The following is a 17,217-nucleotide window of genomic DNA, read 5'->3' as shown; positions in this document are numbered from 1 at the left end:
CATTGTCATGGAAATTCCATTTTCCCGACAATTAAGTTCTTCTTTAGAGGAGGCGGAAATCATAAAATCTTTTAATAATTTGCAATGAATTCATTCCATTTTTTCCTTTTTCGAGGATAAATTTACATATTTAAAAATTTTTTTTGATGTACGAATACCCTATCCTATCCATCTGGAAATCTTAGTTCAAACTCTTCGATACTGGGTGAAAGATCCACCATTTTTTCATTTATTAAGATTGTTTCTTTATGAGTATTGTAATTGGAATAGTCTTATTACTCAAAAAACCAATAATACATTATATTCAATATCTTTGTGGGGTAAAGAAAGAAAACAAAAAGTAAAAAAAAGATTTTTTTTAATAGATTTATTAACGTTAATAAATAATGAGCAGAAATATCTTTTTTTAACAAGAGGGCATATTTTCATAGAATTAATCAAAATGTCAAAAGCATAATACGTCTTCTTATTGATACTACTCATTTTGATACTAAAAAGCCTTCTACTTTTTATCCTCATGAATCCACCAATACTATGCTTTTTTCTATGTTTATATTAGTATTATTTACTTTGTTGGTTGGAGTAATAGGAATCTCTTTTAGCCGAGAAGGAACAAATTTTGATATATTAACCAAATTGTTAATCCCTTCTATAGACCTGTTGCATCAAAATTTTCCTAATTCTTTCGATTGGTTTGAATTTTTAACAAATGCAACTTTTTCGGTGAATCTGTCTTTTTTCGGAATATTTATAGCGTCTTTTATCTATAAGCCCGTTTATTCGGTTTTACAAAATTTGAACTTAAAAAATATATTTGAAAAAAATGTTCGTAAAACAAAAATTCTAGAAAAAATAATCAATGCCATATATGATTGGTCATCTAATCGTGGTTATCTGGAAAGATAGGGTAGAACTGTACTTGATTTATATATTTTATTCGATACAAACTTTTTAAAGGAGACTATTCAGGAACAAATGGAAATCTTTTTACTCCAGGAACAAGTAGAAAAAAATTGATTAAAAATTTAATTCCTTTCTAATTCAACTTTCAAATTAAAATTGAGATTATTATTCTGATTCTTTCATGTTTAATATCTTTTCTTGAATAAATAATATAATAAATTAATTATATTAGATATTCTATATTTATATTAATAAATAAAAGATAAGTGGTTCTTGTTCAATTCAAATCATTCAAAATCTTTTTTTTATCTTTTATTTTTAGTTTTTAGAAATATAGAAATTCTATTTAGAGTTATATTACCTCCCACAAGTTTCATAGAAGAAAGAGTATATTGATAAAGATATTCTTTTTTCCAAAATCAAAAGAGCGATTAGGCTGATAAAATAAAGGATTTCTAACTAGCTTGTTATCCTAGAACAATTAGGTGGAAAAAGCAAGTGGAGAGAATCCGTTGATCATTTTTTGGTATCTATTCATAATTCGTTTTAATTCGAATATCTAGAAATACCCCGTTTTGACTGTATCGCACTATGTATTGGATTTCCAATCCAATAAATCTTTGATCCCTTTGACAAAATTGAATTTGAAAAATGAAAGAATATCAAAGATATTTAGAACTAGATAGATCTCGTCAACAGAACTTCCTATACCCACTTATTTTTCGGGAGTATATTTATGGACTCGCCTCTGGTCATGATTTTAATAGAAACTTATAACTTGGTTTGACTTGGTCCGACTTCTTAACGCCGGCCAGTCTTTTAAGTTATTATTTAGCAATCCATCAGGACCTCGTCAAGTCCTTTCTCTGGATCACTTTCGATAAATTCTAACATTATTCTGTTTTTATCTTTGCCGATTTGTAGAAAGTGGATTAAATCCTTGTTTAGTCAACCTCTAGATGAATTTGGTTTTCATCTTTGTTGGTCTTTATCGTGATCGTGCAGTGAATTTATTTTTCACTTTCTGCCAATCTGTCGCTTTATAATCGAACGATGAATGTTTCAGATTAATGCGTCTTGAAAACTTTGTAGAACGTCTAATATATTTTATTTAAAAGAAAATGAAAATATGTATATATAGAGTTTTTATCCTCTCAACTTGGTGCCTCATTAAAAAACCTTTTCAGGAAAAAGAGAGCATCCTATCATGAGATCTTTTACCTTCTCTAGCTATAGTACCTTCTTAGGTTGCAGGCGTGCCACGACCTAGGAAGTTCTCACCCGTCAAGTTCGGATAGTCTGTAGTAGCCCTTCCCAAGTACTTCTGTGACTCGGTAGGGTCCTTTCCAGTTTACTGCTAGCTTTCCTTTCCCGGGTCGAGTTGTTCCAATATCATTTCGGATTAGGATGAGATCGTTTTCAACGAAACCTCTTGGCAATACCTTTTGATTATATCTGGAAGTCATTCGTCATTTTAGTGCTTCTTCCCTGATCCGAGCTCTTTCTTGAATTTCAGGAAGTAGGTCGAGTTCTTCCTTTTGAAGTTGGGAGTTGGCTTCTTCATTGTAGTGGACCACTCTAGGCGACCCTTCTTCGATCTCTACCGGGATCATTGCCTCCGTTCCGTATGCTAATCAGAAGGGTGATTCCTTTGTGGTGAAATGTGGCGTTGTTCGATATACCCATAGGACTTGTGGAAGTTCTTCGGCCCTGTAAAGGGGCATTTTGGGCGTTTAACGCCAGAGAAGGTATCATTCTGGGCGTTAAACGCCAGAATGGCAGCATTCTGGGCATTTAACGCCAGAAACAACAGCATCCTGGGCGTTTAAAAAAAAGCCCAGTAACAAAGGATTTCTGGTAACGCCAGCCAGGCTGGGCGTTAAACGCCAGAACAGCAAATGGGAGGTAATTTCGTTTCCAATTCAATTTTTTTCGAATTTTCATGTTTTAATTCATAATTTTCTGCATAAAAATGTTACAAATATTCATCTTTCAATTTCTAATTCCAAAAATTAATAATCTTATAAATTCTTTTCAATTCTTTTTCAAAACGTTTTTAAAAACTCATTTATCTTTCTAATTTCTTTCCAAATCTTTTTAATTCATCCATACTATCTTCTATTTCTTAGGTGCATTAACAAAAATATTTCAGATTTAACCTCCTCATATCTTTTTCAAATCTTTTAAATTTTAAAAAAAAATCTTATATTTTACCAATCATATCTTTCTATCTTATCTTTCTCTAAAAATTTGAAACCCATTCCCTCCCTCCCTTTTAAATTTACATACGGCCAACCCTTTTTACCCATCATTTGAATCATTCTCTCCATCTATTCATCTTCTTCTTTTATTTTTGCTTGAGGACAAGCAAATCTCTAAGTTTGGTGTGATTTCCAAGATCTCTGAGCTAAAACAAACGAATTCATGGCTCCCAAAGGAAGACAAACCACTTCAAGAGGCAAGAAAGAAAGCAATCCAAAATCACTTTGGATGCATGAGAATTTCTGCACCAAAGAACATGCAGACCATTATTTTAAAATTGTGTGCAGAAGATCAGTGATCCCGGAAGTTAAGTTCGATCTAAAAGAAGATGAATACCCGGAGATCCAAGAGCAGATTCGAAACAGGGGCTGGGAAGTCCTGGCTAATCCTGAGATACATGTTGGAAGAAACATGATCCAGGAATTCTATGCAAATCTGTGGATGATGGATAAGCAAAGATTAGAGGGAACTGCTTTCCACTCCTTTCGGACTATGGTCAGATGGAAGATTATTTACTTCCACTATGACAAAGTGAGAGAAGTTCTCAAGCTTTCTCAACTACAAGATGATCCAGAATCCTTTAATAGGAGAATGGCCAAAGATAAAAGGCTAGATGATGCACGAAAAACTTGTCTCTCAACAAATCTCCCTTCGGCAAGTGTACCGAAGTTGTCGTCAAGTAAAAACTCACAATAGAGTGAGGTCGAATCCCACAGGGATTGATTGATCAAGCAACTTTAATTAGAAGAATGTTCTAGTTGAGCGAATCCAGAATTTGGGTTGAGAGTTGCAGAAATTAAAATGGCGGGAATGTAAATAACAGAAAAGTAAATGCTAGAATTAAAGGACTGGAAGTAAATGACTGAAAATAAATTGCAGAATTGTAAATGGGAATGGGGGATTTGCTCATAAAAGTAAATGACAGAAATTAAAGAGAATGGGTAAGATCAGAGATGGGGAGTTCATTGGGCTTAGAAGATGTTGCAATTCTCCGGATCAAGTTCATTTTCATCTCTTCCTCAATCAATGCACTCATTGATCTCCTTGGCAATCTTAAGTAATTGAATTACAATTTCTTGCAATTCAATCTCTCAAATCTTGATCAATAGCCAATTCCTTGGTCAATTTCTCATGAGAAGAGATGAAGTATGGTCACTGATTATACCACATGCATTTCCCAAACCAAGTATTGAGAGGGTTATAGTCACATACCCATCCAAACCCAATTTGGTCCAGCATGAGAAAGCATTTCTAGCTTGATCTCTTCATTCCTCTTTCAAGGTTCAAAAGAGATCCAAGTTTGAATAGCTTCTCTTCCAAGATAACTACTCAATTGGATGAAGATCGAAAGCTTTCAAGTAAAATCAAGAGGAAAGATAGAAGAAGAATAATGAAAATTAGTATTGATCCATCAAATTACAACAGAGCTCCCTAACCCAATGAAAGGGGTTTAGTTGTTCATAGCTCTTGAAAATGAAAACAAAGATGGAGAATACATCATAAAACTAGAAATTGCAAAGAAAGTAAAATACAGAGAGTAGTTCTCTTTTTCCCAGCCTCCAGAACTTCTTTACAATTCAAAGCTACTCCTATATATACTACTCTTCTCAGCTTCTAGTTTACTCTTCAAGTCTTGGGCCTTTGGATCTTGAGTTTGAAGCAGTTCTTTTCTTCATTTGGGCTTGGCTTTACTTGCAGAGAGAAAGTGCTAAGTAGGCAGAGACTTCAGCTCAGGACGTTAGGGGTGTTAATATTTAGTGAGAATATAAGTTCGAGAACGTTAGTGACACTTAACATTGTCACTAACGTTCCAATGCACCCCTTTGCCTTACGTTAAAACCCACGTTAACTAGGTTAACGTGGCTTTTAACGTTGCCTTGTTAATCTTTCGAGAACGTTAGTGACACTCAACATTGTCACTAACGTTCCAGTGTGCCCCTTCTTGTTTCACGTTAAAGCCCACGTTAACTAGGTTAACGTAGCTTCTAACGTGGTCCTTGCCAACCTTCGAGAACGTTAGTGACACTCAACATTGTCACTAACGTTCCAATGTGCCCCTGGGTCTCACGTTAGAGTCCACGTTAACTAGGTTAACGTGGCCTCTAACGTGGCCATCTTTAGCCATCCCAACGTTAGTGACAATGTTGAGTGTCACTAACGTTGGCTCATCCTTCATTCCTCATCGTTAGCTTCCACGTTAACCAAGTTAACGTGGAGGTTAACGTGACTCTTGGGGGTTGTGTGGTTGCTTCAACGTTAGTGACAATGTTGAGTGTCACTAACGTTGTCGACAATTCTTCATCCTTTACGTTAGTTCCCACGTTAACCAAGTTAACGTGGGAGTTAACGTGGTACTTTGCACCATAGGCCAACGTTAGTGACAATGTTGAGTGTCACTAACGTTGGCTTCTCTTCCCCCCTTAACGTTAGAGGCCACGTTAACTAGGTTAACGTGACTTCTAACGTGGCCACTTATGAGTAATTGCCAACGTTAGTGACAATGTTAAGTGTCACTAACGTTGGTTCAACTTCTCTTCTCCACGTTAGAGTTCATGTTAACTTGGTTAACGTGACTCTCTAACGTGGGCATTGATGGCTTTTTGAGAGTGTTATTGGCAATCACTTTTCTCATTAATCTTGCAAGTTACCTCCCCTTTTCTTGCTTCCTTTTGGTCCTGAAATCAAGCAATAAAGTGCCTCAAAGCTCTAGTCCAAGTCATGAGTAATGCAACATAATATTTGTCACTAAACTTATGCAAAATCCTCATGAAATTATGTAAAATGCACAATGTATGCTTGAGTCAAGGCATAAGTGAATATTTACCCAAAACTAGCTTATTTCCTAAAGAAATGCATGAAACTAACCTAAAAACAGTAAAGAAAAGGTCAGTGAAACTAGCCAAAATGCCCTGGCATCACTAGATCAAGTTCTAGAGGAGATATGCCTCCCTGGAACCAAGTGGATTACTAATACAAAAGGTGTCCCAAACCAGCTAAAGAGAGGAGATCTCAAACCAGTTGCTAGAGGTTAGCTGGATTTCATTGGGCGTTCTATACTCCCAACTAGCAACCGTTCTGAAGTCACTGTCAAGAGAGCAATGATGATTCACTGTATTATGCTGGGAAAAGAAGTAGAGATTCATCAGCTGATTCCTGGTAAAATTTACATATTTGCAAACAAGGAATCCCACTGATGCTAAATTGGCTTACCCAAGCTTGATTAGTCTGTTATGTAAAGATGCGGGGGGTGAAGATGGGTATGGATGAATATATCCCAGTTGAACGCCCAATCACCAAAAAGGTGATGGATGGACCTCAAGTTCAAGACAACCCCATCAAGAGGAGGGAGCATGAGCTCCTCCCAGAAATTCCTCAATTTGAATTCTGGGCCCACTTAGAAGCTTCTGTCAACAAGCTGCAAGAAGCTATGGATCAACTCAAAGAAGAGCAACAAAATCAAAACAGCATGCTCTGCAAACTGCTCAAGGAACAGGAGAAGCAGGAGCATGATCTACAGGAACTGAAGCGCCAGAAGCTGTCCCCAGAAGCGCCAGACGTCCCACAGATAGAAGGAGCCAACACTCTTCAAAGCTAAAGGTTGTTTAGTCCTAACTCTGTGATAACTTTTATTGAACATATTGCAAGAGATATATGAAGCATTAGTATTAGAGTAGTTTATTTTTATGTCTTTAATTATTATTCCATAAGTATTAGTAGTATTTAAATTTTCATTTTAATTCTCTGTTATTTTAATTAATAAAATCCGAATTGCATGAGTAGTATTTTATTTTTATTTTTCAAATTGACTATAATTTATTCCTCTTATCATCATTAAACATGAATAAAGTAGTAGATTTTTAGGAATAAGGGTGCAACCATTTTGAGTGTATTAATAAAAAAAATTCAAATTATTTATATGTGGTGGCATTACTTTAGCTCTCTGAATGATTGCATGAACAGAGCATGTTTTGATACTAAAGATGCAAGTATGTATTGGGTCTTGAAGGAATGATGAAAAAGAGACATGTTATTGATAATCTGAAAAATCATAAAATTGATTCTTGAAGCAAGAAAAAGCAGTGAAAAAGCAAAAGCTTGCAAAAAAAAGTCAGTAACCCTTTAAACTAAAAGGCAAGGGTAAAGAGGATCCAAGGCTTTGAGCATCAGTGGATAAGAGGGTCTAAAGGAATAAAATCCTGGCCTAAGCGGCTAAATCAGGCTGTCCCTAACCATGTGCTTGTGGCGTGAAGGTGTCAAGTGAAAAGCTTGAGACTAAGCGGTTAAAGTCGTGATCCAAAATAAAAAAAGAGTGTGCTTAAGAACTCTGGGCACCTTGGTGCACGAAATTGTGATCTCAGGCAACGGCGCCAAAAACTCAGTATGCACGTCTTAATAAATCGTTTTTCATTCACAACTTCGATACAACTAACCAGCAAGTGCACTGGGTCGTCCAAGTAATAAACCTTACGTGAGTAAGGGTCGATCCCATAGAGATTGTTGGTATGAAGCAAGCTATGGTCACCTTGTAAATCTCAGTCAGGCGGATATAAAATAGTTATGGAGTTTTCGAAAGTTTATAATAAATAAACAGAAAATAAAGATAGAAATACTTATATATATCATTGGTGAGAATTTCAGATAAACATATAGAGATGCTTTCGTCCCTCTGAACTTCTGCTTTCCTGCTGTCTTCATCCAATCAGTCCTACTCCTTTCCATAGCTGGCTTTATGTAAGGACATCACCTTTGTCAATGGCTACTTTTCATCCTCTCTGTGAAAATGGTCCGATGCGCTGTCACTGCATGGCTAATCATCTGGAGGCATCACCGTGGTCAATGGCTGCATCTTATCCTCTTGTGAAAATGGTCCAAATGCTCTGTCACATCACGGCTAATCATCTGAGGTTCTCGATCATACTGGAATAGGATTCACCCTCCTTTTGCGTCTGTCACTACGCCCAGCACTCGCGAGTTTGAAGTTCGTCACAGTCATTCAATCCCGGAGTCCTACTCGGAATACCACAGACAAGGTTTAGACTTTCCGGACTCTCATGAATGCCGCCATCAATCTAGCTTATACCACGAAGATTCTGACCTATCCAAGAGATACTCATTCAATCTAAGGTGGAATGGAAGTGGTTGTCAGGCACGCGTTCGTGGGGGAATGATGATGATTGTCACGTTCATCACATTTATATTGAATTGCGAATGAATATCTTAGAAGTGGAATAAGTTGAATTGAATAGAAAAACAGTAGTACTTTGCATTAATTCATGAGGAACAGCAGAGCTCCACACCTTAATCTATGGAGTGTAGAAACTCTACCGTTTGAAAATACATAAGTGAAAGGTTCAGGCATGGCCGAATGGCCAGCCCCCATGATCTAAGAACCAGACGTCCCAAGATGAACTAAAAATCATAAGATGTCAAATACAATAGTAAAAAGTCCTATTTATACTAAACTAGTTACTAGGGTTTACAGAAGTAAGTAATTGATGCATAAATCCACTTCCGGGGCCCACTTGGTGTGTGCTTGGGCTGAGCTTGAAGTTTCCAGGTGGAGAGGTCATTCTTGGAGTTGAACGCCAGTTTGTAACGTATTTCTGGCGTTCAACTCTAGCTTGTAACGTGTTTCTGGCGTTTAACTCCAGACAGCAGCGTAGAACTGGCGTTCAACGCCCTTTTATGTCGTCTAAACTCGGCCAAAGTATGAAATATTATATATTTTTGGAAAGCTCTGGATGTCTACTTTCCAACGCAATTGGAAGCGCGCCATTTTGAGTTCTGTAGCTCCAGAAAATCCACTTTGAGTGCAGGGAGGTCAGAATGCAACAGCATCAGCAGTCCTTCTTCAACCTCTGAATCTGATTTTTGCTCAAGTCCCTCAATTTCAGCCAGAAAATACCTGAAATCACAGAAAAACACACAAACTCATAGTAAAGTCCAGAAATGTGAATTTAACATAAAAACTAATAAAAACATCCCTAAAAGTAACTAGATCCTTCTAAAAACATACTAAAAACAATGCCAAAAGGCGTATAAATTATCCGCTCATCACAACACCAAACTTAAATTGTTGCTTGTCCCCAAGCAACTGAAAATCAAATAGGATAAAAAGAAGAGAATATACTATAAATTCCAAACTATCAATGAAACATAGCTCCAATCAGATGAGCGGGACTTGTAGCTTTTTGCCTCTTGAATAGTTTTGGCATCTCACTTTATCCATTGAGGTTCAGAATGATTGGCATCTATAGGAACTCAGAGTTCAGATAGTGTTATTGATTCTCCTAGTTCAGTATGTTGATTCTTGAACACAGCTACTTTATGAGTCTTGGCTGTGGCCCTAAGCACTTTGTTTTCCAGTATTACCACCGGATACATAAATGCCACAGACACATAATTGGGTGAACCTATTCAGATTGTGACTCAGCTTTGCTAAAGTTCCCAATTAGAGGTGTCCATGATTCTTAAGCACACTCCTTTTTTGCTTTGGACCTTGACTTTAACCGCTCAGTCTCAAGTTATCACTTGACACCTTCACGCCACAAGCACATGGTTAGGGACAGCTTGGTTTAGCCGCTTAGGCGGGGATTTTATTCCTTTAGGCCCTCCTATCCACTTATGCTCAAAGCCTTGGAATCCTTTTTATTACCCTTGCCTTTTGGTTTTAAGGGTTACTAGTTTTTTGCTCTTGCCTCTTGGTTTTAAGAGCTTTTGGCTTTTTCTGCTTGCTTTTTCTTTTTCTCTTTTTTTTTTTTGCCATTTTTTTTTTCTGCAAGCTTTGTTCTTTGCTGCTTTTTCTTGCTTCAAGAATCATTTTTATGATTTTTTAGATTATCAAATAACATGTTTCCTTGTCATCATTCTTTCAAGAGCCAACATATTTAACATTCTTAAACAACAACTTCAAAAGACATATGCACTGTTCAAGCATTCATTCAGAAAACAAGAAGCATTGTCACCACATCAATATAATTAAACTAAGTTCAAGGATAAATTCGAAACTCATGTACTTCTTGTTCTTTTGAATTAAAACAATTTTTTATTTAAGAGAGGTGATGGATTCATAGGACATTCATAACTTTAAGACATAGTTACTAAATACTAATGATCATGTAATAAGACACAAACATAGATAAGCATTTAACATAAAGAAAACAAAAAACAGAGAAAGTAAGAACAAGGAATGAGTCCACCTTAGTGATGGTGGCGTTTCCTTCTTGAGGAACCAATGATGTCCTTGAGCTCTTCCTTGCCTTTGTGGCTTGATCCCTAGTGATTTTTGGTATTTCTATCCTCAGTTGCTTCCAATAATTATGTGGAGGGAAGTGCATCCCCTGAGGTATCTCAGGGATCTCTTGATTTGCAGCCACATGTTCTACCACTGAGCTATAGATCCTTTACGTGAATCTCTCCATCTCCCATGACTTGGAGGTGGAAGCTTTTGTCTTCCCTTTTCTCTTCTCTCTCTTTTTTTTTTCTGGCCTTGGGTGCCATCAATGGTTATGGAAAAGTAAAATAAGCAATGCTTTTACCACACCAAACTTAGAATGTTGCTCGCTCTCGAGTAAAAGAAGAAAGAATAGATGAAGAAGAAGATGTGGAATAAAAAAACTAGGATTATGAGGAGGGAAGGTGGGGATCCTGTGGGGTTCACAAATCCTGAGATGATCCTGTGAGGTCCACAGATCTTGAGGTATCAAGGATTTACATCCCTGCACCAATTAGGCATGTAAAATGCCTTTGCATGCAATTCTGGCGTTTAAACGCCGAACTGATGCTTGTTCTGGGCGTTCAGCGTCCAGATGCAGCATGTTTCTAGCATTGAACGCCAGCTTCATGCTTGTTTCTGGCGTTCAGCACCAACTCCATGCTCTGTTCTGGCGTTGAATGCTAGCCAGATGCTCCTTACTGGCGTTTGAACGCCAGTGAACTCCTCCTCCAGGGTGTGCTGTTTTTTTATGCTGTTTTTAATTTTTCTTCAATTTTTCAGTTGTTTTTGTGACTCCACATGATCATGAACCTAATAAAACATGAAATAACAATAAAAATAAAATTAGATAAATAAAAATTGGGTTGCCTCCCAACAAGCGCTTCTTTAATGTCAATAGCTTGACAGTGGGCTCTAATGGAGCCTCACAGATGTTCAGAGCATTGTTGAGACTCCCCAACACCAAACTTAGAGTTTGGTTGTAGCCTCCCAACACCAAACTTAGAGTTTGACTGTGGGGGCTCTAGTTGACTCTATTTTGAGAGAAGCTTACTGTGCCTCTTTTCCATGTTTACAGAAGGATGTCCTTGAGTTTTAAACTCAAGGGAGTCCTCATTCAATTGAAGGACTAGTTCACCTCTGTTAACATCAATCACAGCTCTTGCTATGGCTAGGAAGGGTCTTCCAAGGATGATGGATTCATCCTCATCCTTCCCAGTATCTAGGATTATGAAATCAGCAGGGATGTAAAGGTCTTCAACCTTTACTAATACGTCCTCTACTTGTCCATAAGCCTGTTTTCTTGAATTGTCTGCCATCTCTAATGAGATTTTAGCAGCTTGCACCTCAAAGATTCCCAGTTTCTCCATTACAGAGAGGGGCATGAGGTTTATTCCTGACCCAAGGTCACATAGAGCCTTCTCAAAGGTCATGGTGCCTATGGTACAAGGTATTAGGAACTTTCCAGGATCCTGTTTCTTCTGAGGCAATCTCAGTTGATCCAATGCATTCAGTTCATTGGTGAACAGGGGAGGTTCATCTCCCCAAGTCTCATTACTAAATAAATTGGCATTCAGCTTCATGATAGCACCAAGGTACTTGGCAACTTGCTCTTCAGTAACATCCTCATTCTCTTCAGAAGAAGAATACTCATCAGAGCTCATGAATGGCATAAGGAGGTTCAATGGAATTTCTATGGTCTCTAGATGAGTCTCAGATTCCTTTGGTTCTTCAGAGGGAAACTCCTTATTGATCACTGGACGTCCCAGGAGGTCTTCGTCCTTGGGATTCACGTCCTTCCCTTCCTCCTTGGATTCGGCCATGATGGTGATATCAATGGCCTTGCACTTTCCTTTTGGATTTTCTTCTATATTGCTTGGGAGAGTACTAGGAGAGGTTTCAGTAATCCTTTTACTCAGCTGGCCCACTTGTGCCTCCAAATTTCTAATGGAGGACCTTGTTTCATTCATGAAACTCACAGTGGCCTTAGATAGATCAGAGACTAATTTTGCTAAATTAGAGGTATTTTGTTCAGAGTTCTCTGTCTGTTGCTGAGTGGATGATGGAAAAGGTTTGCTATTGCTAAACATGTTTCTTCCACCATTATTAAAGCCTTGTTGAGGCTTTTGTTGATCCTTCCATGAGAGATTTGGGTGATTTCTCCATGAGGGATTATAGGTGTTTCCATATGGTTCACCCATGTAATTCACCTCTGCTATTGCAGGGTTCTCAAGATCATAAGCTTCTTCTTCAGAAGATGCCTCTTGAGTACTGTTGGATGCAGCTTGCATTCCATTCAGACTCTGAGAAATCATATTGACTTGCTGAGTCAATATTTTATTCTGAGCCAATATGGCATTCAGAGTATCAATTTCAAGAACTCCCTTCTTCTGAGGCGTCCCATTACTCACAGGATTCCTCTCAGAAGTGTACATGAACTGGTTGTTAGCAACCATGTCAATGAGTTCTTGAGCTTCTGCAGGCGTTTTCTTTAGGTGAATGGATCCACCTGCAGAAGTATCCAATGACATCTTAGCTAATTCAGACAGACCATCATAGAATATATCCAGGATGGTCCATTCTGAAAGCATGTCAGAAGGACACTTTTTGGTCAGTCCTTTGTATCTCTCCCAAGCTTCATAGAGGGATTCACCTTCTTTCTGTCTGAAGGTTTGAACATCCACTCTAAGCTTACTCAGCTTTTGAGGAGGAAAGAACTTGGCTAAGAAAGCCTTGACCAGCTTATCCCAAGAGTTCAGGCTATCCTTAGGTTGAGAGTCCAACCATATTCTAGCTCTGTCTCTCACAGCAAAAGGGAAAAGCATGAGCCTGTAGACTTCAGGATCTATTCCATTAGTCTTAACAGTATCACAGATCTGCAAGAATTCAGTTAAGAACTGAAAAGGATCTTCAGATGGAAGCCCATGAAACTTGCAGTTTTGTTGCATCAGAGAAACTAGTTGAGGTTTCAGCTCAAAATTGTTTGCTCCAATGGTAGGGATGGAGATGCTTCTTCCATGTAAATTGGAATTAGGTGCAGTAAAGTCACCAAGCATCCTCCTTGCATTATTATTATTTTCGGGTGCCATCTTCTCTTCTTGTTCGAAAATTTCTGAAAGGTGCTTGCTGGATTGTTGTAATTTAGCTTCTCTTAGTTTCCTCTTCAGAGTCCTTTCAGGTTCTGGATCTGCCTCAACAAGAATATTCTTGTCCTTGCTCCTGCTCATATGAAAAAGAAGAAAACAGAAAAATAATAATAATAGGGATCCTTTTTACCCAGGTATAGAGGTTCCCCTGTGTGAGTAAAAGAAAAGAAGAAGAAAAGAATGTAATGTAAGGAAAAAAACACAAGGGTGAGGAGAGCAGAGATGTGAGATGAAGAGAAGTGTTAGTAGATGAATAAATAAATAGAAGGAGATGAGAGAGAAAGAGAATTTTCAAAAATTATTTTTGAAAAATGGTTAGTGATTTTCGAAAATAGTTTTTGGAAAAGGTTAGTAATTTTCGAATATTAGGAATAAAATTAAAATCAAAAATTAAAATAATTAGTTAATTAAAAAAATTTTTTAAAAAGAGGGAGATATTTTCAAAAATTAGAGAGAGAGGGTTAGTTAGGTAGTTTTGAAAAAGATAAGAAACAAACAAAAAGTCAATTAGTTAGTTGAAAAAGATTTGAAAATCAATTTTGAAAAGATAAGAAGATAAGAAGTTAGAAAAGATATTTGAAAAAGATAAGATAAAAATATATTTTTGAAAAAATATGATTGAAATTAGTTTTGAAAAAGATTTGATTTTTTTTTTAAATCACAATTAATGACTTGATTCATAAGAAATCACAAGATATGATTCTAGAACTTAAAGTTTGAATCTTTCTTAACAAGTAAGTAACAAACTTGAAATTTTTGAATCAAAACATTAATTGTTGATGATATTTTCAAAAATTATGAGATAAAATTAAGAAAAAGATTTTTGAAAAAAAAATTTTTTTTTCGAAAATGACTAAGAAAAATGAAAAAGATATGATTTTTAAAAAAAGATTTTGAAAAAGATAAGATTTTTAAATTGAAAATTTGATTTGACTCATAAAAACAACTAGATTTTAAAATTTTTTGAAAAAGTCAACTCAAATTTTCGAATTTATGAGAAGAAAAAGGGGAAGATATTTTTTTTATTTTTGAATTTTTAATGAAGAGAGAGAGAAACATGAAAAAGATGCAATGCATGAAAATTTTGGATCAAAACATGTGATGAATGCAAGAATGCTATGAATGTCAAGATGAACACCAAGAACACTTTGAATGTCAAGATGAACACCAAGAACATATTTTTGAAAATTTTTTATATGCAAAGAAAACATGCATGACACCAAACTTAGAAATCTTTAATGCTTAGACACAAAACACCATACAACACAAAACAATATAATATGAAGATCAATCAAGAAGGTTTATCAAGAACAACTTAAAGATCATGATGAATGCAATGCATGAATGCATGAGTTTTCGAAAAAATGCAAAGAATTTTTTAGAAAAAATGCAATTGACACTAAACTTGAAATTGACTCAAGACTCAAACAAGAAACACAAAATATTTTTGATTTTTTATGATTTTATGATTTTTTTGGATTTTTCGAAAATTAATGTGAAAAAGAAAAATAAGGATTCCAAAATTTTTAATATGAATTTCAGAAATCTTGCACTCTTTAGTCTAAAGCTCCAATCTGAGGGTTAGGCATGGCTTAATAGCCAGCCAAGCTTTAGCATGTAAATCAAGTGGATCAGGAACAGCAGCAGGTGGATCAGCAACAACTAGCTTGCTCTTGATAATGTTGGTTTGGAAGCCCCAGTCTAAATGAATTTAGACATGGCTTTACAGCCAGTCAGGCTTCAACATGCTTCATGAAACACTAGAATTCATTCTTAAAAAATTCTAGAATGATTTTCGAAAACACGAAATTGTGATCTCAGGCAACGGCGCCAAAAACTCTGTGCGCACGTCTTAATAAATCGTTTTTTATTCACAACTTCGATACAACTAACCAGCAAGTGCACTGGGTCGTCCAAGTAATAAACCTTACGTGAGTAAGGGTCGATCCCATGGAGATTGTTGGTATGAAGCAAGCTATGGTCACCTTGTAAATCTCAGTCAGGCGGATATAAAATAGTTATGGAGTTTTTGAAAGTTTATAATAAATAAACAGAAAATAAAGATAGAAATACTTATGTATATCATTGGTGAGAATTTCAGATAAACATATAGATATGCTTTCGTCTCTCTGAACTTCTGCTTTCCTGCTGTCTTTATCCAATCAGTCCTACTCCTTTCTATGGCTGGCTTTATGTAAGGACATCACCTTTGTCAATGGCTACTTTTCATCCTCTCTGTGAAAATGGTCCGATGCGCTGTCACTGCATGGCTAATCATCTGGAGGCATCACCGTGGTCAATGGCTGCATCCTATCCTCTTGTGAAAATGGTCCAAATGCTTTGTCACAGCACGGCTAATCATCTGAGGTTCTCGATCATACTGGAATAGGATTCACCCTCCTTTTGCGTCTGTCACTACGGCTAGCACTCGTGAGTTTGAAGTTCGTAACAGTCATTCAATCCCAGAGTCCTACTCAGAATACAACAGACAAGGTTTAGACTTTCCGGACTCTCATGAATGCCGCCATCAATCTAGCTTATACCACGAAGATTATGACTAAGAGATCTAAGAGATACTCATTCAATCTAAGGTGGAACGGAAGTGGTTGTCAGGCACGCGTTCGTGGGGGAATGATGATGATTGTCACGTTCATCACATTCATATTGAAGTGCAAATGAATATCTTAGAAGCGGAATAAGTTGAATTGAATAGAAAAACAGTAGTACTTTGCATTAATTCATGAGGAACAGCAGAGCTCCACACCTTAATCTATGGAGTGTAGAAACTCTACCGTTTGAAAATACATAAGTGATGATGACATGTCATCATGTCATGTTTTTCTATGCTTTTTCATACAAGAAATTAATGATTAGTGCTTAAATATTGCATTCTTTGGTGCTTAAATGGTATATTTCTTTGATCTTTTGATTTGATAAACTTTGTAGGAAATAAGAAGAAAAAGAAGCAAAGAAGCACAAAATAAGCTAAAAAGAAGAAAAAAAGAGCTTTGGGGCACACTTTGAAGTTGGAGCACACTTTGGAGCCTTAGGCCACGCTTTTAAAAGCGTGGCCCATGACCAAATCAAGGAAGCTTCATCAGCACAGCCACCCAGGAACTCAACGTTTGCGCCAACGTTTGCCTCAAACGTGAGGTCAAACGTTGGCCAAAGAATGCCTTGGAGGAGATCACGTTTGAGCTCACGTTTGACCTCAAACGTGAACCCAGACGTGAGTGACAGCAAAATGGCCATTCTGCATAATACCTTCACGAAGACGTTTGAGTCAACGTTTGCCTCAAACGTTGACTCAAACGTGAATATTCCAAAGTCCAAATTTCAAGCGGATTTCTTCTCAAGACCAATGCCATCCGGATCCATCTTCAACCCAATTCCACTCCAAAGCAAGCTAAGCCCATTACCATCACTCAAAGGCACACAGAGAAGCTAGATTAGGAATTTCATTCAATTGCAATTTGTTTTTAATTTCAATTTCATTTTCATTTTCATTTGGAAAAGCCTATATAAGGCATCCTTATCATCTTTGTAAGAGGGGGAGCTCCATCAGAGAGCACTAGGGGGCATTAGGATTTGAGAGTTCCCTTTCTTAGTTTTCATTTTTGTTTTGAATCTTGGGTTGAGAATTGAAGAAATTCTATTTCATTCTCACTTTGAGATTTCTCTTGTTCTTCTTCT

At 36.9% G+C, this 17,217-nt stretch overlaps 1 non-coding gene across 1 annotated transcript; it reads left to right on the top strand.

The window, feature by feature from the left end:
* The first annotated feature begins 12,963 nt into the window (after positions 1 to 12,963).
* Positions 12,964 to 13,071, top strand: LOC148578050 (small nucleolar RNA R71). Its single transcript, XR_015904545.1, has one exon. It is a non-coding gene; the product is annotated as a small nucleolar RNA R71 (small nucleolar RNA).
* Positions 13,072 to 17,217: the final 4,146 nt, after the last annotated feature.

Source organism: Arachis ipaensis, chromosome B1 (genome assembly GCF_059453495.1).
Source record: "Arachis ipaensis isolate K30076 ecotype BB chromosome B1, ASM5945349v1, whole genome shotgun sequence".
Classification (NCBI taxonomy): Eukaryota; Viridiplantae; Streptophyta; class Magnoliopsida; order Fabales; family Fabaceae; genus Arachis; species Arachis ipaensis.
The sequence above is the reverse complement of the archived record's forward strand: the minus strand, read 5'-3'. Positions and strand labels throughout refer to the sequence as shown.